Source organism: Saccoglossus kowalevskii, chromosome 21 (genome assembly GCF_978046115.1).
Source record: "Saccoglossus kowalevskii chromosome 21, keSacKowa6.1, whole genome shotgun sequence".
Lineage (NCBI taxonomy): Eukaryota > Metazoa > Hemichordata > Enteropneusta > Harrimaniidae > Saccoglossus > Saccoglossus kowalevskii.
In genome coordinates, this window is record NC_140661.1 from 16,756,609 (window position 1) to 16,784,502 (window position 27,894).

A 27,894-nucleotide genomic window follows, 5' to 3' on the forward strand; every position below is an offset into this window, starting at 1 on the left:
CAGCATGTTTGCCTTTAATATGAAACTCTGTAAACCACTATAGTGCTTTTGTGAATATTTTATTTCATGAAGTAATTAGTAAATGGTATTTCTTACTTATCTACTGTAAACGTTTACCAGTGTAATGTTGGCTTTAGAATTCGAATAACTGTTATTTAGTTTAATTTCTCCCCGAAATAAATCAAACGAATTCTTACATATAATGAGTGACTAATGAAATCTTAATATTTAAAAACTAATACGCTCACGTGATGAACTCCTAAATTACAGTTTGTTTGACATTTTTAACAAGAACTCACACAGAGTCCATTGCCTCAAGCACTTCATAATAACCAGCTAAAAACGACACCCCTCGAAGTGCACGAACAAATGTCATTGACCTTCCAGTCGCCTTGAAGGGAAGTGTTTATAACCGGCACACACTTTTTCTTGTATGGTAGGCAAAAACACTGTGTGCAATTACATATTACTCAGTACCCGGAATGCACCTGGTAACAACTGAAGTGTTTATCGAGAATACTTGTGATTTTTTAATCCAATGAATTTAAATTTCATACTAGCTTTACGCTTCAAAACTTCGATCCGACTTCAACTATTGCGCGTCTAGGAATGTTGCACAGGTGAAGGTACACCTTTCTCAAAAGGATTTCTTCCCCGATATCGATACATTGAATCGGTTATGTTTTTTTTCCAAAAAATACGGGAAAGGTTTCGATATTTCACGTTTTGATTTTTGTAATATAATCAATTAAAAACCAGAATTGCGTGTACACGTGCCATGTACGTATACATAATTTTGTTTTTACACCGTAATCTTTAATGCCAAAATTAGGTGTTACATTTCCCTCAACCTACTTCATAGGATGTGATGATATATGTAATATTCTCATAGTCACGCGCCGGTGAAACGTGATTTTCTGGGTATACAAATATCATTTGCAAGAAGGTGTGTGTGTCCCACAAGGACCCAAAGAACACACACAGAAAGGTCGCATGGTAGCTTTATTTTTGTAATAATTGTAGACTTTATCATTTAAAACAGACTGTCTACTATTCACTAAAAAACCTCCAATATTCGTTTCTTCCCCACATTGCAAATGTTCTACATATTAAACTTCGTACGCAGTTTTTTTAAGTTTATTTAGATTTAAGTGACATTGATTTTTTGTTTTGTTTAAACAAGACACACGAATAGGCGTCTTTCGCGGATAGTAATATTCACGAAAATATTTGAAAATATTTTGCAATTTTCACTACCAATTAAATGTAGTGTCACAGCTTTTCGGCTAATTGTTGGATAAGTTTGTTCACTTTACATGTGTGTTATGTTTGCATTGGAAGTTGTCATAATTTGTATAGGAACACATAACTTTATTGTGAAACACATAACATCTTGTGGAGGAATTTAAATGGTTAAATAACGAACGAACGAACGAACCTAATACTATTGTGGGCAGAATTTGACGAATTTCAAGTTGGTTGAAGGTGTCTACTTTTCATGCTGTTTTTTAATGTACTGATCAAGTACGACTATGAATGGAAATGTTACTACTGCGCAACAGTTATTTTAATTGGTGTATATATAATAAAAGGTTATAGATGTGCCACGGCTGGGCTAGTCTAATTATTGCAGTACGGTGTATCGGTGGCCTACTTGTAATTCTCGTGTCCTTTGTTGACCCAGCCCGTTTACTTAGTTGACGAGGTCTGACTATCATGTACAAAATGCGACCAAGAAAACTTCAAAGTGTCAAGTGGAACGTACGTTACCATGCACATGATGAAAGATGTTATGCTTTATTAATATGACCAACCTATAATGTGTTCGCCAAAAATTATCGCATATGATATAATGCGTGTTAAACGGCAACTTTTTCATATGATGTTTACATATTTATTAACTCACTTCAACTTACTTTCATGCATTTTTGAATAACTATTTATTTTATATAAGCGCTCAATAGTTAATTATTATTATTGTTCCCTGCATGTATATATACTATTGTAATCTTAGTAAAAAGGTATAACTGTTAATTGCGTTTTCCTTATCACGAACAAAGCAAATAGTAAAGTACTAGTTCAGTTTGTCCAGTGAGTTGGGAAAGAATTATCAGAGTAGATTAGAAGACGGTTAAAAAACGCAAAGGTTTAGTTCAATACCGATTCTGGTGGCGACACAAATGGATTTGAATGTTCTGGAGAATCTAATTTATGCATACGCCTCTCACGTTTTTAATACAAATACAGCAATTGCCTATTTATACATTGTGCGCTATAACATCTGTAATTGTATATTAAGAATAATAACCGTTACCATTTGCAGCATCAGTTATCACGACTGGCATTCATATTTATCTGAGTGACGTTCATTCTTGGTAAAATTAAAAGCGATTGTTGACCATAACTTTTGGAATGTACATCAAAATAAACTTTTAAAATGTTCATAACCTAATCAGTATACAAATATACTAATAAAGAATTGAATTTCTGAATGAACGGTATCATTACTTTCATACTACATTTGTGCAGCAAAATATTGTCATATTTAATAACATAGAAGAGTTTTTCTATTGAATATTTATTTACTTATTGTATTTGGGCGATTAATGGTTGCTGGATTTAAAGATATACCTTAATAATAAATGATGCTAAATGCATTATTTATTATTGATGACGATGACAAATGACGTTGCACGTGCATAAATATAATCGTGAGTATGTACTTTGTATTTCGAGTGAAATATTGATAATGAACATTCCTATGGTGTTAAGCTAGTCCAAGTTATATATTCACAGCCACCAAAATGATGATACAACGATTTAAATAGAATGTGTATTTAATAGTATCTAGTGTCCAGTTACACGTTTTCTGTAGAAAACCGCATAACCTGTACTCATTGTATTCGCATTGTACTAATCTGCCCATTTTTCCATTAGTAACGTATAGTCTCTTACGTAACACTGTCAAATTGATCACTAATCGCGTGATAATTGCGTGGCTTATTCAACATATGCTATGAATTGGTGACACGTATTTATTTATTCCCCAGTCTTCTCTTTTCTGGCTGGTTATTTCGTATTTTTGTAATAACGTTCGAGTACCATTGTCGCATTATCATAACTCCATCCTCTACTTTAAACATTTTTACTGAATATCAATCAGAATTTCGTGGTAAAAGCGTCAAAATACATCTACAGATAATGTATTATCTAAAACAAAGATTCAGCATATTTCATCAAATTCCAATGTTTACCAATATTTAGTCTTATAGTTGCCATAATCTTTCTGGGTAACCATTTTCGTCGGTGGGTAGGCGCGATAAAACTTTGGTCATCATTACTCGGAAGCGCAGATTACAAACCATCATGCTTTTGCTGACATTTTTTAAACACGTGTAGTGTTTATATTTAATTTTTATATATTAATATAATACGATATGTCCATTAATTATTGTATCCACATCTCATATATGATTCAGATGTATCCCTTACCCGAGATCATTTGGTATTTGATCTTTTCATATTGATGAAATTGTTTATGGTGTTGGATGTTGGTCTGCGATGACTTGGGTGTGTGGTACGAAAATACCATTGCACTTCAGGGAGTACCACTATTAAATAACTAAATACATTGTTACGTACTCTCACAGTTCACATTACCTAATATGATATATATGTATAATATCATAATGCACCGTTTGATGTTTTCAATCATATGTCAGTACCGAAGACACTAACATAATATACGTTTCTTGATAACAAAACAATGAGTCTGACTTTTACAATATGGCCAATCAAAATGAAGATGAATTTTGTATTCGGTGTGAGCCGATTAACGCAAATCACAGTGTTAAATATAAAGGTTTCTATTTTTTAAAACACATATGACATGTGATATTCAGTTGTATTATAGGAAAGAAAAGAACGCGTCAAAATCAAACTACAGATAATTCTGTAATTATTCACGATCAAACGACCGCGGTAGATTGATTCGATTTACACATGGCTAATAGGAAATGAGATGGTGTAAACGGAAAAAAAAGCTGTAGCCATATCAACATGTGAATGGAATGTGCACGTGTTTAGTGAAGGCTATTGATTCTATGTAAAAACGTCACTGTGTTAATTTGACTTCAATGTACGTAATTCACTATTAAATTGACCTTTTATATTCGACATTGAGGTAATTAAACAAATTAAATGCATTTTGTGGGGGACGTCGCAATTGGTAACGCATTTTTTCATCTTTTGTTGCAAATGGGCATACTTTATAACTTCCATGACGCCACGGGCTAGTGATCGTGTGCAACAACCGGAATACAAAACGTATTTTAAACAATTGCCTAAGGTAGAAATGGTTGATAATCTGTCCAGTGAGTCTATTTGACTACTTGTAACGTTAGTAGCTGTCTAGGATCTGTCAGTATTTTACAATGTTAACGACAAATAGATGTCACAGCTACCAGCCGTATAAAGCTTTATAATTGAAGTAGCTATGACGCAATTTGATGTTGCGAAATAGAGCAGAGTTGTATTTTATGGAATTGCAAAAGCTAAATTCCACGACTGTTACCGAGTTGGTTAATGACCATTTTATTGTCACAGTGATACTCTTGCTAGATACGCGCACACTATACGTTTTTTTAAATTGTCTTAATTTCTTACTCGTGAATAAATTGTGCTCCTGTTCTACTATTTACTTGAACTTAATATTTATTTGAAAATTTGTTTCTCGGTCCTACGTGCACATGTTACATGCAAGCATGACATATAATGCACAACACGTGTACCATGCATTATATTACATTTTCTAGTACCATTTTACTGAAGTATCCCTTCTTAGCGTATGAATATACATTATATAAATAGTAAATTGTTATTTGATTCACTACAATTACTTACATTACATTACTATGATACTGTGTTCACGATGAAATTAACTCTGAATATGTACTCGGCATTTCAAGTATGATTAAAGCGATTTTAATTTCTTAAGTTATATCATTTGCATCAACTGCGGACAATAACGTCTGTATGGTACAGCGACAGTCTTTGTCATTCATTCATCCTGAAAAAAAAATCACCCGAATTAAACATTCAAATACATTACAGAGAATGAGTTTTATCTTGTTAGAACGATTCGCAAGAAAAATTCCATTGATGCACAGTAGTGTTTTTATATATTGTTTACGCACCAACGATTCCCCCGGTGTTCAGGAGATTTTTGATGTGTTTCAGCGTGTCGCATTGAATCTGCCATTTTTTAAGATAGCGTTCTGTCTGTCATATACTACGAATAAGTTACAGTTGTTCGTAGAGTAAATGCCCTATTATTATCAGCATTAGTTGACTGTGACTGGATCGGATGTTAGAGATATTAATATTCATAACATGAAGACCGGTATGCTGTAGCATATTTTTTTAACCAGTTTAGAAAATGGAGTTCATAAAAATTTGAAAAAAAAGTTGTTTACCACATTTAGATGTATACATAGGCTCGCATAATCCCCATTTATTACACAGTCTTCGTATTTCTTTTTTTAAATTATGAGCTTTTATCTCATTGCTTCTAGCCCTACGTTTCAATTTGTTGCATTGTCGTTTATGGAAAGTATGATGTAATAATTTTAGTAATTATTTCTTTACATGATTTTCAGTGCCAACCAGGACAGTTGTCAGAAATAAGCACGCATGGAGATTTAGTTCAACCACATTACAAAACAATATTGGACAAGTAATGTTCAAATCTTATTAATTCTTATTATTGAAATGTTCCAACTTATGGTTTTGCATATTTGTTATATTCACAAAACGAATGGCATATTTACTGAAAAACAATTTTTCATATTTTGACCTATCACCGTGCGACATTCCTCCGACGCATTGTTGTCAATAAGTCATGGAACGTACTTCTTAGAACATGCTAAAAAGTTGATGCTTTTTATTTGAGACTCGATGTATATTGTACATACATCCATATATCTCACATGTATAACTAGATTCTAAGAATCTATAGGAGTCAGATTAGAATAATTCAAATCTCAACTGAGGTATCATTTACTAATATAGCAATCGTCATCGACCGTTAGTCCCATATTTACAAAGTTCTATATAAATGCAATTAATCAAACATAATATGGTGATGCTGGTGTTGGCCATGCTTATCATATCATTAGAAAGTGGGATTCGCTAAGCATATGATGATGCACCCACCAACAATGAGTTTACACTTGAATGCGTAGCACATTTACCATAAGAAAAGAAATTGTCTTTTCATTTCATTTCAAAAGATAACGACGCCAAAGACCTGTTAATATTTGTATGTAGTACGCGCTCGGCGACTCAGCTTTTCTTGAATAGTGTTAATGAATGTGGGTGCACTAATACACTGTAAAACATATACCGTTCAAATTTGAAACGCTGTATCAATGTAAAACGCATGTAAAACAGCATAAACCGTTACATGACCGCCAAATAGTTCTGCAATTTTCAACTTCTTCTTACAAAGCGTACTGTTGTGTAGTGATTTATTGCATATCAATTCGATATTTGCCATCTAATGACACGACAGAGTCAATTTAAGCACTGGCGGTGAACTTAGCGAAGAATGTATTTTTGTTTCTGCTGCTCTAATTAATATTGTCCTCCAGCGATTTCCAATTAATGACGTAGGCACGATTTGACTGCAGTGCACAGTGGGATTCCCCCAGTTAGCACTTCATCTTTCCAAGTTAGCTGTCAGGTATTTTATTTCATTCTAGTTCATCTTCCCCACTAACAGCATTTATGTTTAAGTTCATGTCCCATAGATTCCGATAGAAAACTATATATTTGGAAAAGTTGAACTGAGAATACATTTGTGTTACATTCGAATTACGCTATCGGTGAATAATACGGTGTTGAACGGCAGGGTAGTTTAGAAAATTCGCACAGATATACAGAAATCCGGTAATGAATTCAGTCGTAGTAAACTAATTAGTCCAGGTTGACTAATAATTGAAGATGGTCTTGTTCTATCTATGATTTGTGAATTGGGATAAACAACACATTTTCATGTAGATAATATAAACTCATTTTCAAAACTGTGTCCGCATATTCACAGCGCCAATCTGTATCTAATGTATCCAAATGTGCAGCAACTATTTCCAGACACAGCCAGCATTATGAGAAAACTCATCAGAGGTAGTTATTACCATGGCAACATGAAAAATGAGCAAATGACATATAATATTTATCGAAACGTACTCTGTCTGCATAAGCGAAATCTATGCATACTAATTATGGTTTATAAATGCATTTACATGCCAATGTCAAGGCCACGTCTAGTTAGACATTACCAAAGAACAACAATATGAATTTTATTTTATTTTATTTTATTTTATTATTAATAAATCAACGTAATAGTGTTTGTTAAATTACCAACAGCCATCTGAGTAACGTTATGGTTATTTATATATGTGTCCATTTGCTACGTTACTGAGGGACAGAAAGAAAGATCAATTATGTAACCACTCATTTATAAGCTTATCTTATTAAAAAAAAAGGGAAACTCATCAAAAAACCTGCAATTAGGGATATTGTAAATTTCATGTTCGTTACAAGGACGAAAGTGGAGTATATAGGTAGTATCGGCATATATACATATACACCGCTGTTGGGTATACTGCGCGTTTTTGTCTTATAATTTGGCCAATATGCACGGTATCAAACCACGGGTGCTAATTACTGGACTGGCATTTGTTTGAAACAAAATCATACAATAATTAAGGAAGGAAGCAAAAAAAAAGATGGTCAACGCGAAACCATTATACTGTATGTCAATGATGAAACCTCATTGATAACGAGGAATCAAATTCAATATTAGTATATCTCTTGCTTGTTAGAAAAAACAACAACAACAAAACTAAATAATTATTATGTATCTGTAATTTGTCTCAAGTTGGATATACGTATTTGTCCGTCGCCTCTACGAACATTCAATAAAATACGTACATATACCAAGGTGTTATCAATTATATTCTGCGCTGCATCGCTGTGTGTTTGAAATTAACAAAATATAGTTTTCATAACATAGGAATACGTCGTAAACTGGCGAAGGGAATTTGGATGCCTACAACACAAATCAACTTGTTCTATAGAAAACAAAAACTGTTATTGTGAAATATCTACCTAAAACGGTATATTCTTGTTGACCGGAGGTAAATCACCATGTCACCCACTCCTAGCGCGCATGGTATCTAAGCAACCATATGTTGTTATATTTCTTGTGTGACATATTTTTATACTGCTCAGCGTAGAAATTTAGTAGAAGTAAATGATGTCTGTGATTTTAAAATTTAAAACCCGAGAATGAAAATAAACTTGCCTAAATATATTTATATATAATGAATATGTATAAATAATTTGCTCTTGCAAAAACGACGGGTGGCATCATGTGTGTCGATATCATATATTTCACACGCAGCCTTCGTGGTATTTATGAAGACATTCTATGCAAGCAATAAGTTAGTATTTACATAAATATGAACCTACGTATGTAAGAGTAGACACTCCGAAATGATTTTGGATAGTTGTTAAATGTTTGTAGGACATCATGTATGTTTTTAAAGGGAGATAACACTCTGTTTAACATTGAAATGCACGATAAGTGGTATCATCAGTATGTCGCATGTTTGGAGAATTTGAATCACGTCATTGTGAAATATATATTTTGTTTTATTCAGAATTGGCGATGTGCAATGGTTGGACTTACCGTGTACACAAAAAATTAAAGCGAATATTTTTTTTTTCAAATGCTGACATGACAGGATGTCTGTGTTTTTGTTATTGTTCATTGTAATTGCCTAGAGAAAGCGGGATTTTTCTAAAATCTTACAGTTAGTTATATCGTAAATTTCAAGCTAGTTAACAAGGGAAAATCCGCCAGCGAATTCAAAAGATTCAAACCAGTCATGACAAGGTTTATCAAACAGGGCAAAAAAGCTACACTGACGTCTGTATATATACATATATATACCAAGCGCTTCGAGATGCTTGAAATGCACAATATTTTGTTTTAGAATGTAGCCAATATGCACGTTCTCAAACCATGTGTGCTAATTACTAATCAAGCATTTGTCACGAAACCCTTGTATGTCCCATGGTAAAACCTCGTTTATAACGAGGATCCCATCTCATTATTACAATTACCTTTGCTTGTTAGCAATCAATATTTATCGCGAGTAGTACTTGTGTATATTCTGCCCATATACAGTTTGTAATTGCTTAAATAGTAGATGCATGTGACAATAGCCGTATCATGTTTGGATTCAAATTGTAATTTTGATACCGTGTCTCAGTACACGCCCAGAGCCACCATTGCCTACGTGTTCGACCATTACCCAGAAAAAAACAAATTCAGCGCCAGTTCTTATTTCTGCGGTGTGAAAATTGCCGGCAATGGTAAATATTACTAATACCGACTGGAAGTTTATTTTGAAAATGTATTGCTAAGATAACGTGGTGTGTCGCCAGTCATCGAACGTCGTCATAGCCATAACTATAGCCGCGCTTCCAACGTCACATAATTAGCATATAATTAACAACACGGAAAATTCAAAATGGCAATTGATTATGTGGCGACTCTACGTGGCCAGTATAGTTCATGACGTCACTCGTATAAAGCAGCTTTACGAAATGATGATGAGGGAAACGTCATGAATAAAAAAATACATCGAGTATGAGGAAATTCCCGGGGGAAATTTGTATTTGTCGATACCTCAGATATTCCGTATAAACGGTTTTATTATAAAATCTACTGCTGCAACCTATTATGCTTCGGAATACAATGATTTCTCGTATTTGCATCAAATAACTATGAGGAGTCCCACAATTACGCAAATTTACAACGTTATTTGATTTGTTTCTTTACTCAGTGTAGCTGTCTTTCTTTTTGTAGTATGAATGAATTAATCTCCAAAATCTGTCGACATAATTTCATATGAACGAGTAGTTCCGGCATACATCCCGGCAGTTGCTAATAACTACTAGCCGAGTTTTGCAGAAGTTGTCAGTATTGCAGCTACTGCTCTTTCAAAGTTGATCTCTTTCCTTGTCGATACCACATGCAATAATACTTTCTGAAGATATGCGTTAAAGTGACTGCACAAATACATGTACCAAATTTGTGTCCCAGTACATCGTACAGTGAACATATAGCGCTTAGGAAAATTCCGACGCGTGCGATGTACGAAGACATAAGAACCGATATTTTGTTGAAAACTTCCTGAAAAAAAAATTGTGATATGCGTTTTAACAACAAAAATGTTCGACGTTATGACGTCATTAAGCGCCATAACCACGTGACGTAATACAAACAAGCACCATGTATTTAAATATGTTTAAATGCAACCAATAGTTAACGAACCAAATAATATGATATATAACATTAAACATCACCACTGTGTGCATTTCAAGTAGAGTATATTGTATAAGTTTGGTTCGTGTATATAGTATATGACATACTGTCAAGTTTTTAACACACGTTGGTGATATCCACGTGACTGGTTGACGTCATTCATACGATTCCCCTGAATGCTGACATAAAAGGATACATGTTTTTTTTCGTATTTTTCTGAGAAAGTGGAAACTCATCAGTAATAATAAGATAGATTTCACTTTCGTTACGAAAACGAATGTAAATTATAATTGAATTTATTCCACATATTAAGCCTGTATTATGTATTACATCCCATTAGATATTATTGATATTCAATATCGATTTGCAGTAGACTATTGATGAACTGATCAATGCTGTCAATTCGAAATGACGTCCTTTGACGAAAATACTGTTTCTAATATGGTGTACGTGAGTATTCCTGCGATATACCGATAGCTTCGAACATTCACCACCATGCGTTGAGCATATACGGACTTCGCCGTTTTTAATTCCCAAAAAATCAACTTGACAGCGCATGAGAAAAGTTCCCTGATGTACGGATCGCCGAATTATCATAAAATGTGTAAGTATCAGCTGATATTATTAACTTCCAAAGTGAAAAAATATTAGTATTATTATTAAAATATTGACCCTCCCCCACAACAAGCAACATTGGCTCTAGGAATCCTTTGACTCGTTCACAGCGTCTGCAATTCTGATGTATTTATGACTATATAAGAAACGAAATGGGTACATGGGCTAAATAGGATTTCTATCTCGTGACCCTGAGATATCAGATTTAAAAAACTCGTGTAGTAAAGGCTCGAACTATCCTTCATGTATCAACATGTATACCTATATACCAACTCGTTTTGGGGTAGGCTAAAACAATTATATACAGTATTTTGTCTTATAATTTCGATAACTTTATCAACACATTTATGCTAACTACTGATTAACAATCTCTGTTTTAAACAAAGCCCTAAACTAAAGGCGGAAGCAGGAAATGAGACGGAAAACACGAAACCATTACATGTCACATGATGAAACCTCATTTTTAACGAGAAGCCCACCTTATTATTTGTAGATCCTGTATATGTTATGATATGATATAGTAACAGTAACACTAATTTCGACAATAGCAATGTTTTGTTTCAAACCATACCAACCGTAAATTTGTTACCTTCAAATATATTTAGCTCAAGATATCCTAAAGAAAAATCACTTGTATTTGTTCTGCGTCATTGCATGTCACTGTTAGAGCAATATATGCATGTGGGCGTTATATAGACTATTCTGTTGCCCCTCCCCCAGGTTCTACCCCCGTAATTAATGAACTGTCTTGAAGCAATTAAAGTGCGCCCTCGGCATGGGTTTATAACCGTGCGTGTGGTGGTTTGTTCGCTAGTCTTGCAGCCAATACTCATATTGTGAGCTAGAAGTTAGTAAAGTGGTTACGTATAGTTTGCTGCCTTGTCTTCTCATCGTGTACCAGCACTGCGCCACAGGTAAGGCAGCTTTACATTCTTTTCTAGATATTTCATTGAATTCAAGGGATACATATCGCCTGTTTGTCGCAATGTGAAGTTAGGTTACCGTAGCGCACTGAAATTAGCAATAGTGTCGCATAGGCGAAATGTACAATTATAGTACTAGACGCACACTCGTTTAGCATGCGGTCGTCAAAAACAATATTGTGGCCCTATTTGTACTAGCTGATGGCGAAACCCACGTACTCATTGTACAGTATAGACGTTATTTTTTTGTATTCTGAAGCGCGTGATTCCTTCTACGGTTTACTGTTATACTCATCCAGGCAGCGACACAAAATCATATCTAAATCATTAGTTAGATGTGCATAAGGATGCTTTCGCTTCGATAACAAACCCCGTACCTACTGTTCTAGTGTGAACGTATCTTCTGTGTAGTCAACTTGCAATCCCGTATTTAGTTCAGATCTACTTAATTTTGGGATGTATTGATACATGATTATTGCACTTGCACGTGCGGAAATTAAAGTAAATGTAACAGAAATGCGTTTATTTATTCGGTAGCATTATTATTTACGTTACTCATCTGGACACCAACAATCCGTACACATTTATGTTCGTTTGATGAGAAAAGTTATTTGACATTTCGCATGTTCGTGTATACTAAGCAGCACGCACGCAAGATTATGACAAATTTGAGCGGCGGCCAGGGAGATTTTGATGAAAAAGAAAAAAAAATCACATTGTCCAACCGTCTGTCCTTCTCCCAGACAACAGCACCGCAAAAATGAATTCCTCTTACAGAAAATTTGTATACCTACTTCTCAGACCATGATTCGTTTAGGACGTGGTGTTTGTAACAAGTAGGTTACGTCATAAAACTGCCCGAATGTTTATTGCTTGCAGAAATGTTTTATAGTAATTTTTGGAAATAATACGTAAATTAAAATCAAGCTGAAATTGTAGACTTTTTACCAAACACTTTGTCTCGAAAAAGGAACCCATCTGGTGTCACATATGTATACATCTCTCCGAGGATCGTAACCCGTCCTCGGGATGGAGACTGAAGTCACGGAATAAATAGATATGCCAGTCTAAAAAAAAATCAATTTGACGTTACGTTAATGATGATTTATGGTTTGATTTCATTCAAAAAATTCACCGATGCTCATTTTGACGCATTTCAAATACATTCACACTCCTCGCCATTGAATTGTACTATAGTCGGTATGAGAGAAACGTGCACAATTATAATTACAAGTACTTTTACATAATTAGTAGTCATCGTAATACTGTGTAATTTCTCGACATTTGCTTCTTACGGGAACTCAATAGACACTCGTTTGTCGTCGAGGTTGTGCAAATACATATAAATACATCAACGAAGGTAATTAATGGGCTTTCTCGTTTCATTAAAGCAGTCAGCACTTGTGCTTGGGCTATGCACTCATGACGCCTGTCTGTGCGCGGTAATGACTGTTAATTGGCACGCTGGGAATAATCGTGTAATAAAATATGACAGACATCAGCTATTAAAATAGAAGTCAAATGCGTATATCTGACAAATCAAAGAATGTCTATGACGGGAAGTGATCACATAGCTATTATTACAAATAAATGCATCGATGATATCTATTAGGTTCATATTAACAGGATTCCGTGGTTACGTATCTTGCGAATCACTTAACGTATATAAGCTGCTCGACCGTCGTTAAAATCCGCTGTTGGGTGTGTTGTGGATTCGCTTTAATCGGTTAAGCACAGTGACAAGCTTTTACGTTAAAAATATGCCAAACAAAATTTACTAACAACGAATCAATCCATCTGAAGGATGTGTCTTGAACTATTTACTATACAGCATAAATGTTTTCTATTGAATAGACGATGACACATACTGTTATGTTCGAAATGTATGTGTTAAGTGCTTTAGCTTCTACACGTAAAATATTCTGCCGGTCTTGATGGGTGTCTTAAAAATAAGTTAATTGCTGGTCGATGTATGGATGTTTTAACGGATTAACTAAATGGCAGTTACGTGTTCTTGTATCAATAGATTTTTACCGATTATAACACGCCCTTGCTCATTTTTGCTTTTTTTTGCTACTTTGCTCACAATTAGTGATGTATATACAATAAAATTTAATACAATATCAATATATTATATGAAATATATAAAAAAAAAACGATTAAATAGATTCGTGTTTAAATCAGTTTAAATCATTATACATCGCACACACTGATTATACACGGAAAGGACTAAATGACTTGTGGGCAAAACATAAATAAGTTACCAACGCGGCTGTATATAAAACTAACGAGGCATTGTGGGACACATTTGTAATTCATATAAGAATCGACGATAATTGATGGCGTCCGCAGATTAACGTGTTCATTAGGTATAACACAGTACAGTCCACAATTTATGTACATCGTTCAAAAATACGTTATCAACTGCTTGTAAGAAACAGCGGTTGTTTTATCTCCATAAATCAGTGTATTGAAACTGTCTGTGGATACAATATCTGTAGTAAGCAAGTCCGCGGCAATTATATGTAGTGTTTTTTTCCCGATTTGTATTCATGATTTTAAACGTGATTCTTACATTTATTTTGTATTGAATAGTATAGTAAGTAATTGTCAAGCTAGGCTATCAACGATTGTTACGTAGTTAACACCGAAAGCGTATTTGAATTGGTTATAATTTTGGGGAGTCATAAAACTGTTAATAACAATGACGTGAAAGTAAGCCTCGGCCGTATACGTCGCATGGTACCCACGTAGAATAGGACGAGAACAATTGCCATGTAAGGCCACACTGATTTAATTTTATGGATGACATCCTCTGGAGACCTCAAAACTAATGCGAGAAGGCGGAGAAAAAAAATCCTGCTGAGCTGGTATTACGAATTGAACCACAGAACACAGTGTATCAAAAAAACAACAACAACAAGTCTTTATTTGTAGGAGGCACATGTTGATGTACACATCTCGTTCTGTATTACTGTCACATGTATCATCGTCTTTGATTTTGAAAAGGCAAGAGAATAAGGCAGACGTTAGCTTTGCCAAAGGCATACACATCAACTCAATAATAAAGAAAAACTTACTGTGTTGTATTGAAACAAAAAATTGAATTAAAAATGAACAATAAGTTTGTCAACAGCAACCTGGAAATTAACTTCTTTGACAATAAACTACAGCTTTTAAAGTGACATTTCAGATAGTCTAAGTGTAGACAAAAATGCTCTAGAACTACTTCAACTATGTAACAAATTATAAGAGGCTCAATATTGAAAAAAAAAAACACCAACAGAGAGTCAACAAAAATTTGGATGCAGAAAATTATGTAGATGTATCCTGCTGACTGTGTGTGCAAGCAAACTACCCGAATCAGAAAATGAAAAAAAAAATAATAAAAAACGCGGGACAGCCACTCTGGACAATATGTCCTTAAATGTTGTCTGGGCGAAACTCGCTTGCCGCTACCAATCTCTCGTATAGCTGTGTGAACGTTACATCTCCCTGGCCGACGTCAATTGCGTACTAGTCTACAACATTTTTTTCTGAACTTTTATGCTCACGTGTTTTGGTGGCGTGGTCGCCATGATGGAATTCCCGGCAACGCAATACGCATGTGCAGAAGATCATTTACGACACAATTGGCTCGTTTTGTGGTTGTCCAAAACGAATTTTACGACAAGCCAGCGCTTTGCGACAATATGAGTCGGCAAGTTTCGGACAGAAAACCGATCTGTGGCGACTCGTCGTCGGAGATTTTTTTTTTTTTTTGAGAACAGGCGAAAACTAATACGCGCGCGGATGTCATCCATAAAAGTAAGTCGGTGTGGCCTAATTGGTCTGCACGAAACAGAGCTCATTCAAATACTAGGTGCGTACATTTTGGAAAGAGACGAATCATACACACATCAAGAATATCGTGCGCTGTAGCCATATTTAGAAAGAGATTGTTTGCAAACAATCAGTGGCATTTAATCAACGGTATTAAGTACCTTCTTTTAAAGATATATTCGCCTAATCGTTTCTTGTATTGCTGCACTAGTACTAGTTAATTTCAAAGGGCTTCCTCTGTAACTCACCTCTAATCAGAAAATAGTCTCGTATACAATGCTATTATATATATACAAAAAATAATACCTTCGGGAATTTTTTTTTATTGAATCCAGTCCATATGAAATCAGAATATAATAATGAATATAATAAGTTTGAATTGCCACCCGTATTGTTTAATGTCTAAAACACTAAATGTTCGTTGATTTTATAAACTGGGTGATTTGACCCTGTCGACAGACCCCGTTGCATTCCCGAAAGTCATTTACGTAAAATCTCCGTTGTCATAAAAGACAAAAAAGACGTATGCAGCTCTTGAAACTGGTTATCCCTTCCCTGAATGTCCAAATGAATTTCCATACATTATCAATATAGTTGAACGTTTTTTTTTTTCAAATCAAAAGATTCGTGTTATAATTAAGTCAAGCCGCAAAGCGATTAATGTCAAACTGACTTTTGTCTGGGAAGTAATAGACCTCTCATTTGTTATTAAACAAATTCTTTTACGTGAGAGAATAAAGCATCTATCCCAAGACGTCCATAAGCTGTCACGGTGTCGATGATACATGTTTCACTACTCATACAGTAAAGGCAGCACGCCCAGGGCAAATGTCAATAAAAGCCAAACATTTACAGTTAATGACAATTTCTACGCATGATAGCCACTCATATTGACAGTAAAACAGCGATATGGCGACGGAAGTGGCCTGCGAGTATTCATTTCGGAACTGTTAATTATACAATGAAGTATATGAGCGAGAGTCTTCGAGTTATCATCTACTGTGAACGGGTCACATGTTAATAATATCTGTATTGGTTTAATCGAGTGGTGGCTCTAGAAATAGGATTAAAAATGGTGGTTTCGTGACCCGAGGGTAGATTTAACCATTCATGCATTGGCAATCCCTCGTGTATGTTTTATCACGAATGCAGACATGGCACAATCAAGACGCTATACTTTATCGAACAATTTTATTTTCGATGTTTGTTTATTCACAAGCGGCGAAGATATAGATTGTTAAAGAAATAAATGATACGTGCATCTTATCAATATAAACAATATGAATACAAACAATATTAGTCCAATTTACTGTATCAGCATACAAAAGTCATTAGTAACCACGTGTAAATATTGGTGATATTGATTCTCAATTACACAAGTAACCATTACAGGTGTAGCTATATTGACCAAAGCTCAGTATATTTATTCCCTTGTAGTTCTCACCCGTAATTCAATCTACAGAGTATAGCCTGCTTGAGGGCATATTTTTGTTGTTGGTATTTTGAGTGTTTGCCTCATTTTTATCAATAATACGTAACATATGATACAATAAACAGTATTAGTCCTATGCACAGACAAGCCACGACACACCTTAACTAACTGGATGGGTCCCATGATTCAATGAACATCAGTAATTACTGGGTAAACATTGCAGTTAGTCCGGGTAGATGATTGAACATGTTATCATGTTTGTTTTATAACACTATAACCAGTATCTGGGAATTACATTGATCGTGATGACAACCCCAGACCGCATGCGATGTGTGATCTCTGTAATATGATAATTGTATAGTTAAAGCCGATTAAAGTGGTTTATACGGATTTTCCTTCTATATGTTCCATCACTGGCTTAGTAATTCGAACCATTGGTGCGTGTATGAGTGTGAACATACCTAGTGGGAAAACTCGCTGCAGAATCGCGCTTGTAATCTCGGTACTTCTTCTCTACAAATCCGATCTTAGGGTGATTTCAGTACTTCGACGCGGCGAAGTCGAACTTTCTGTGATCACGGAACTTCGACTTCGCAGAACGCCAAATACCATGTTCTCTCACCCAAACAAAATAACGTAATTACAACTGTTTGAATTTCAGATAAAGATGACAACTAAAGTTACATGTGTCTGTATCGTTCTGATTGCATTTATCTTTACGTCGTATGTGGATGCCGAAGGTTCGAATACATTCTTAAGATGGGGAAAACGATTCAATCCAAGTGAGTATACCGATATATATATATATATTCTATAAATCGCGCCCTCTATTGCCGAAGCGTTTCTGTGACGTAAATAGGTGCAATGGACGCCGTTAACTGTCTCTATTTCCTTTCACGCTATTGCTTACATCCTGTTACGTCATTGTGTAGAGTAGAGAGTGAGATTTATTTGAACGTCTCGTTGTAATGAATAATCGTAGAGGACTATGACAACCTACTACCGTTTTATTGATATTATATTTATCGTTGCTAGCAGCTTTGATCAATTAACATACATTCTTGAAAAGAAGTATAATAACAATAATAACTACTTTCATAGTCATTGGAAAAGACAACATATAGTAGTCAGGACATGTGTGGAACAAAATGCGTCTTCCGTTTATCCTCGTCATTAAATTGAAATTAAAGAATACTGCACCATGTGCCAATTAAGTGTGTAAATTTCCATTGTATGTGGAACACATAGTTTGCTTCACATGACGATGTCAGCGAATCAGTAGGACTCGGAAGAGTTCGCTCTTTTATAAAGATAAATATATATACCTTCTATTTTATTTTATCTTCGAAACCGTGTCTATTAAAAAATACGGGTTTGTTCATATTGATACCATTAACTTTCCTCTGCTTGTTTAAAAAAAAAAACTTTAAGAAGCTGTGTGAATATATTTGAATTTTCATTTAAATCTTAGCAAAATTTATTTTTACGGAAGTCAATGCCACAAAAAATCGTTCTAAAGCCCGAACATAGAAACATTAAACCATAAATGAAATAGTCTCTATTACATTGTGTACGTTACACTACAAACACGACAAGAATAACATGTGTATGCATATTGAACACGCCCACTGCAGATTGCCAAACGTGTTACCAAAGTGTTTCAAAGTAGTAGGAAATGTGATAGCAATTAAAGGAAGGACAATACACTCCATCTCCGGAAAAACCAGGAAATGTTTTTAAAACTGCAATGATCGGGAATGAAATCGACCCCTCGCTGACGTATATCAATAGCACCGGTACATGGTCGGTTACTAATGGATATGCAACCACTTCATGGAGTGACAGTCACACTGTCAGATAAGATAAAACGCCGCGGGTGATTCTAATCTTGCGAATGTCTTTTCGTTAATTTGATGACGCCTAATACGACCCGCTCCATCATTGACGAAGACATGTGTAATTAGTCGAATGTTATACGCACAGTTTTTAATAAGGCTGTTTACCGTAAGACAAGCATCCGTCTTACTAGTCGTTACGTACACGAATGTATTGTGATTTAATAACCATCCAGTGCTTATCGACCAATCACGATGCTCCATTCAGGTGTTTATCAACACTAAATCATCTGTTTTAAATCAAATCACTCCGTTCTCAGAATTGTTCTAGAACATTTACGTAGCCGTACTAGAACATTGTATATGCCTTTGTTCTCATCAAGTACTCCAGAACTTTTATATAAACACTCTGGAGCGGTTCACAGGCTTTCGGACTATATATGAGTTAGAAAATGAATATTCATAAGTTCATCATCATTATGTAGATCTCGCGTATATAGTACTCCTGCGTCAATTTCATTAGGCAAATTATTGAGAACAATGATTACACATTCTGAAAGATCACAGACACGTGTGCTCCAGTCACGCACTGCGTAATAAATTTCTAGAATTTGTAGTTACATATTCCATTTGGAGTCTCACTTTTCATTGTGAATTACGTGCAGAAATTTGCATGACTCGCAGAATGCCTTCGAAAGTACGAGAATTGTTCCCAAAAAAATACCTATTTATGGTTTGTGGCGGTTGTTTTTAAGTCAGATAAGAGTCCTAATATTCGGACTTTATCCTACACATGTAATACCCTAGTGTGGTATTGTGCATTATGTTTATTTAAACAAACCAAGCATTAACACGCCAATTCAAACATGAAACATCGAAAACAGTACATACTATACCGATGTATGTGAAGTCTATACAAGTAAGCTAATTCATGTGTTCTTTACGAGTGACCAGCTTAGAATACTAGGCAACAAAGTAGGCATGGTACTGTTATTTACACTGTGTACTCTGACTGGGTAAACATGATTATTATAATTGTATACTTTTTAGGTAACGCAATCTAAATGTATTGGCAGAAAAACCTTGTACGGTGTCAACTATTAATATATATATATCATACGAATAACGATCGCCTACCACAGCAAAATACGTTGCGCTGCTTATCGTAACACAATTGAAATGGTGGACTTTAAAATAAAACACACATTATGCAAATTAGTATTACATGTATATATCTCACATATCACGATATACAACCGCCCTGTTATTATCCACGTTTCCTTAACGTGTATAGAATTTCAAAGTGCTAAACAAAAAGGCACACCTTTTGAGTCAATTATTTATTTTAGACTAACGCAGAGTTAATTTTGTATCACTGCAACAAATATCACTCTTATTGGATGTTACAATGGACTACCCTTTTATGGTGTCAGTTTCATGTATGCCTATAGTGGCAGTGACGTCAGATGTAATTAGCGAGTGCACACGTACTTGTACGCCAAGCAGCGATTTCCTTGTTAGACATCGAGATAAAAACAACTATTCGTGAATAATTACACAATAAGTGATAAAAGTGTAACGTTGCCGACTGTCTGATACAGATATGATTTAATGCTTTAGTGTAAATTAAAATATGTTTTCGTTTTTTTTTCGCAGCCACCACAGAGCCTGAAGAAACAACATGCGAGTTGCCGAGAGAGATTTCAATGCACATATTTGGCGACGAAGAAGTGTACTGTCGTAGGTTTCAAAAGGGAGGACTCTACCGCTGTGAAAGGTGCGTAGTAATTAGCTAGCATGTAGTGACAAGACTGCGTCCACAAGCAAAAGTTCCTGAGATTGACTACAAATTCGGGGAAATATGGTGGGCACTGTGACGTCATTCGGTCAACCAGCATGCGAATTTCTGATAGCAAATTTCAGCTATAGTTCGCAATCCGCTGTAACAACGTTGCTTGTTAGTTTTATTAATAGTAACATGTATATTTCATAACAACAGCAATGAACAACCCAATGTTTTATCTTCTTTCGGGCGCACCAAAAGTAAAACAAGTGTGACTGCCTGTAGCCAATGTAAGGAAATCTTAACAACCATTAAACGTTCACTTCTAAACGCTACATATAAAAATGGCGTTAGTGATAATTTGGAAGTGCGGGCTTAACTCATAAATAAACTCATAACGTAATTAATCCCGCGCGGCTTCAAACTGTTTCGGGCAACTTTAAAGTAAAATCTATTTCTATTTTTAATAAACAACGGTACGAGAATTGATTCTGCAATCGATGACATATTTCCACCTACAGCTTTGTTTTGATAATATTAAACTTAAATGTTAATAATTAAGCTTAAATGTTCGATATAGTTCCCATGCAAAATTGTTGTTTACACGATAATAGAACGCGAGTTGCGTGGCGACTGTGGGTGCTTAACGACACAATTTACCCCAACAATTGAAACAAAACTAATTGTCGAGAAACAAAATATATGTATACTCATTACGAACGCAGTGGAAATATCGCATTTTAGCCGTGCCCCTTGACATTACAACTGCTGCCTGTCTTACTGAGCTGCATCGCATGAATCGTGCTGCACGCCGAATAATTTGTGTTCCAACTACGAACTCACAGCGTGAAGCCTTTAACACTGTCTCTTCATGAGGTCGGCGTTCGTTCTTAGTAAGTCGGCTCCCGGACCCTTGATAGTATCGACGTCCTTGCTATCGCTGCCAATCGTCATGGCTGTCATGCTGTTTTCCGTACTTGTGACGTTTTGGGGACAACGTGATTATATCATTATTAGCTCTGTTAAGGTGGCCCTAATTTCAACATTAAATTGCCTCTAGGTAGAACAAGAGCGGTGCGTTATGTGAACTATTAATCATGTCCACAGTTACTGTATATTTAAGACAATACTCATGGAATATGATATACATTGAGGTGAATACAAAAAGAAGGATAACTCAGGAAAGTCTTGTATCAAAGATTGAAATGCCATTATGAACCGTGATATAGATTTCTGTTCACAGTGAAAGATAATATCACCTCCCATATCACCTTGCATCGAACGTAGTCCCCCGTCACATGTTGTGACTATATTGAAATAGTATCCAAGTGGTGAATAGACTGATTTATCAAGAAATAACCATGGACTGTAGTAATTCCCGCATTCCCGGTTTAATAAAATCCTTTCAAAATGTATCCCATCCTTCGTTTATTATTTTTATTTCACCACACTTAATTTGTCTTTCATTTGTAAAGTAACATTTTTTCCACTATTAGAGGAATTACGTAACATATATTTTTAATTCATGCGAACAAGTACACACCTCTCTACTTGCGTTATGATATGCGCTGTATCCGTTTACAACATATATGCATACTAGGGGGTGTCATTGGCTAACTTTAACAAAAATACCCGGAAGATCCATAAAAAGACGTCACCATAAAACGTACCCATTACCGAAATCGTGAAACGGCTTCCTTTGGTGTCCAAATAATCACTGAAACGTGAAACCTTTCCTCATTTGGGAACGAATTAGCAAAGACAGTTTGTCCTCTTTTCTTTGTTGTATTTTTGTCTCATAAAATAAGGACTAATAAAATGGGTAGTAAAGGTATTGCGTCTATACATCTCATTCATTTTAATGCTGCAAGATATATTTAAATGACTTGTTTGTTTAAGTATCAGTTGTTTATGAACAATGTATAACATAAACTATATGCTCTGATTTTGAGATTGTTGTTCCGAGGAGTCAATTCTGTTTTGAACGAACTGCATGTTTAATTAACACATCAACTATCAACACTTTGTATACAAATTAATTTAAATTTTAATTGAAAACGTAGAAATTTGGATGTTCCTCTTTCCATTCACCTCACCTCGATTACATCCCTCACTAGTGGGCATACCTTTCTGTTCCGATAATTTCATTTTCCTCTGGCTCAAAGGCATTTCGTTATTTGGTAAAGAAATTCATTCGGATTGAAGAAATCAGACAACTGGAATGGAATGTAATTGATTAAAGGGAAGATGAAATGCACATGTCACAAAAATACGGGCAATGTAGATATCTCGCCGCTAGGGCTTCGCAAGAAACCTAGGACGTACAACTAGTAGTATAGTATTTTTAATTGAGGCGATCTTCTCAAATACAAGATGAAATTTAAATTAATTACCCTCGCTCTATGAAAAAGCGTAAACAAATCACCTAACAGATGGAGTTTATAAAGTCACCACATCGCAGAAAACACAGATCGTTGAGATTTTAGTAGGCCCCGGTATATTTTTTGGACGAGTAAGTTTTCAATTTTATTTTGTAACAAACGATTCCTTCGTTTATAACCAAATCTTTTAGCAATCTGAATAAAATAAAATAAAATAAAATTTCGTTTTTTTAGATATATATTTAATTATTATTTTTTCACGTATTTAATTTTTATTTATTGATTATTTATCGGTAGTTTTTAAAATTTTCTTAATCATGAAATAGCTAAAATAACACAAAATAAGATGTGTGTAATAACAAATCTAAAATATCAAACGATAAATCATATAGTAAAAATAAAATATGTGAAATAAACAAAATCATGCGGAGAAGAAATTGCACTCGTACTTTGAGCCTGCGTACTAATTGCACACGTACCGTGAGCCGGTGCACATCCGGCACCAAATCGACTAGCTATGCCTTTGACATCCCCTCAAAAGAATGCTCAATCAAGCAGGTACGTCCGATCACCACTTGACGGGTAGAAGAGATTATACTATACGAGCTCAATTGAAAAAAAAAAAAAAAACTTTTTAAGTTTCAATTCAGTAGATTAACTAAATGTTACAGTCAGTCGTAAACAACATAATTGCATTCTTTGCATGACGATTGAGAGCTTACATTTTCACGGTTTCCCTCGTCTATAACAAAGGGTTCCAAAATACTTCGCTGCCATATGTCACATATACGCACCTCGTTCGTGAAGCAATCAAAAAATACGTTGCCTGTTCTTTTTAAATTAATTGCACTGCGTATACAACTTTCTGTGCTTAACTTTCTACATTAGCAGCGATTGTGTGTTCATTAAAATTATATGTTCGCTATTTACAAACTGTATTGTAGTGTTTTTACTTAAAATTAACTAATTTGGAAGAAACAAATACCCGTGAAAATGTATCAACTGAAATAAATAAAGAAGATTTTAAAATACACCGCCAAACACTTTGAGCGCATTTTGTAGCATAATTTTGGTAATTCTATTAAAAATGTAAATTTGATTCAAATTGATACGGATTGTCAAGTTTTCTTTGACTATTTCAATGAATCCGTGAATTTCTTGCGCCAGCCCGCATCACAACGGATTTAAACTAAAGCCAGTAACAGGTTCTCACATCTCGGGCAGTGTTGACTTTGGGGGAAATAAGCTGGATACCATGACAATGAATGCATTAAAAGCAATTGATCGCTTCTGATGAGAACATATCACGTCGTGATTGCTGGCAACTGTGAAATTCCATTTACTATCGGTTTAAATAAACAATATATATTACAAACGTGTAACAGATAACGCTATTGAACTACAAAAGAATTATTGGCGCACACTGGATGACCCCTACAAGCTGTGTCAATATTAACGGAGTCACGCTCCAAGTCAACTTCTTAATTTACGATTGACACGTATTCAGTTGAGCATAAGACATCTACTGCATGTGTTAAAAGGCGAGATGAACGGATTGTATTGTGAATAGTTACAAGTCATGGTGTTGTTGAAACAAGCTACAGTTACATACACATATTACATCACCTTACGTATTTTGCTATTACAACACAAAACAGCGAAACGCAACACAACGTAACGTAACACAACGTAACGTAACACAACACAACATATAACACAACACAACACAAAGCTCAGCACAGCACAGCACAACACAACACAACACAAGACTACACAGCACGACAGACCACAATACAACACAACCCAACACAAGAGTACATAACACGACAAAACACAGCACAATGAAGCACAACACAACACAATACTACATATTGCAGAAAAGTACAGCACAGCGCAACCCAGCATACCAGAATACAACAGCACAGCCCAAAATCTGACTAAAATAAAGCAATATCCACTGTTTTCATTAAGGGAGTCAATTTAAAAAAATATATATTATTTTGTCCATCAAATAAATAAATTGATCATTTAATTTCAAAATAAATCCCTTAAACTCTTTCTCCATTTCACTCTTTATTTATAATTCTATGCAATTCAAAACATGTTGGACTTCTTCGCTCAAAACGTACTGCTACTACAATGGTAATCAGGCACCCTTGTTTGCACACGACACGGCAATGTGCGGTTTGTTATTACAGTTAAATAGTTATCAAATTTACACAATTTTGGAATTGTTTGAATGCTTTTTCATTTGGTATTTAATCCAAAGGTATAATATGAAGTCGTTAGTTTCTTGTTTGAGATTAATATTGTCCGTTGCCCAGAATTTATTCAAATCATGGTCTACTGCAATATTAGATTTAATCATCGATAACCACATACATCCTTCGCATGTGGCAAGTTTACAAAGAACCTTCTACCCCTGAGACTTTGCGTTTTTAGCGCGCTTTGCTATTGTCGCTTAAGACTCCATTTTCGCACGTGCGCAGATAACGATCCTCTCCGCTTTAAACTTTTGTATTTTATTTTGCAGTAGGAAGAATGGAAAATACTGTGAATAACGTGCATCCCACTCCCGTAGGTGAAGACACAGTGAATATGAACAGAAAGCAGACATCTTGCGTTGAATATATTCTACAGCAGTATGTGCCGAGAAAACTAAACATCAATTAATTTATTCCTGCATATTATTTATGTATTGAAACATTTTTTTTATATTCAGTCGGAATTGCACGTCATTGACGTTTTACTAAAGTTCTGGATTTGCTCTACAAATCTTTGTTCGAAAATCAATTTCGATGTTTTTGTCCTAATGTTATTAAAATCGGGAACGGACATTTGACTTGACTTGACATTTGACCCGTTTAGTATTTTTTGAATATATATGACAGTATCAATCTATAGTTAACTGATTAGTACAATAACATGATCTGAAGAACGTGACTCATTTGCATAACAAAATGGCGCCACAACCCAAGTAAGTGTACAAAGAATTGTAATATACTATCTTGAGTTGCATCTCCGTGATGTTTTCTGTTAATCTTTCTGCACTATGTATGTCAATTTTTAGTTACTGTGAGGTAATAAAGCAAATTCACGAAAGGGTTCTTTTATTTCTTTAAATTGGTGGTCCAAGATGTCTTGTCATTTGTTTCGATTTATGACTGGTGTGGAGGTGACTTGTTCTACCTTTTCTAAGATTTTAAATTATATTATTTGGCTTTGACCACACTCTAAAATACTGGTTTTTAAAATATTACATGGAAATATACAATCTATAATGTTGTGTTGGAATCTACAAGTCATCTCTAGTCTGTGAGCTGAATGTGTTCAAGTAGTTTTATACGACTAATAATTCCTACTATCTACTTTATTAACACATAAATCAAATAAATAGTCGCGAATTTGAAATTATACTTTTTTATGGTAATATCAGCGAAGTGTGTTGAAGGGCGCTTCTAAGGTGACGAATTACCTCGATTGGTGGAAATCGGCAGTTGCACGACTCCAATGTGTATACAATGTAACAGTGGCAGCATATACCGTCGGGGCGTATAGTTAAAAAATGAAGATACAACTGATAAAAAAATAACTATATTACAAGTGACTGTATCCAAGAATCAAATGAAGCTAATTATTACCCCATATTCGATCGCGTGCGATTAGAACTCGCGCATATTTCGACCATCAGATAGCTCACATAACAGTCCCAATATCCCAATAACGCTTTATTTATAGGAACATTTTTTCGGTGACGATTTTGTAATATAATTTGCCAGCAATTACTAGTCTTTCACTAGTTTACTGTACCCGCCAGTTCGAATTCTATTTGGGTTGAACGCCAAAATAGGACGATCTTATCTTAATGCTTGGTAAGTGTGTCACCCACGATGATCATGATTCGTTAATGAGTGTGAATTGCTGGAAACCTTGATCATGTCCACAGGTGCCTGTGTTCGATATAATAATGAATTGCCATAATGATATTATGATTGAAGGGACTGATTACATAGTACTAAATATGAAATTCAGCTCTGCAACCACACTTGCACTAACATATAAAATAAGACAGAAAAAAACAACAACGTTGCAGTGTATTGATTGATAACTTTTCCTGTTTGGCACATAGGCATTTAGGAGATGATAGTTTGGTTCAAGTGCAAAAACTAATTTTTACAAGTGATATTCACATGTATATTTGCCACTTGCCATGTCATACAAACATGTGTTCACACATTTGGTATCACCGATATGATTGTGGCTCAGTGTTACATGGATTTAAACAAAACATGAACAAATAGTGAAACATGCCACAGCTCATGCCCATTTGAAATGACGAACCCCAAGTGCATTCTGGGACATCCAGAACGCCATGAGAAATGTTAACAATTTTAACTGCACTTTTGCATATCGCTTTTATTAAACGTACAAATATTCCACAATTCGATCTCAATATTAGATATACATAAATAGGTTACTCCTTTGTAATTTATTGCTCCGAGATGTGTAGATTTATCTTTTTTGAAATTAGCTAGCATATCTGGAAAGCTTGAGTGAAATATCAGAATGGAGACACCTGCGCCGTATATCTAACAACTCTGTTCTAGAGCCCGAACTAATACGTTGATGTATTACGGTTTACATAAATGGCAACCTAAAATTAAAGTTTGGTTACACGGGCAAATAAGTAACGACGTTGTCAAAGTA

General features: G+C 35.0%; 1 long non-coding RNA gene across 1 annotated transcript; it reads left to right on the top strand.

Annotated features, from left to right (window-relative positions):
- The first annotated feature begins 11,787 nt into the window (after positions 1-11,787).
- Positions 11,788-26,289, top strand: LOC102801893 (uncharacterized). The gene is made up of 4 exons (XR_438635.3): positions 11,788-11,925; positions 17,850-17,970; positions 20,680-20,800; positions 25,721-26,289. It is a non-coding gene; the product is annotated as an uncharacterized LOC102801893 (long non-coding RNA).
- The last annotated feature ends 1,605 nt before the right edge of the window (positions 26,290-27,894 follow it).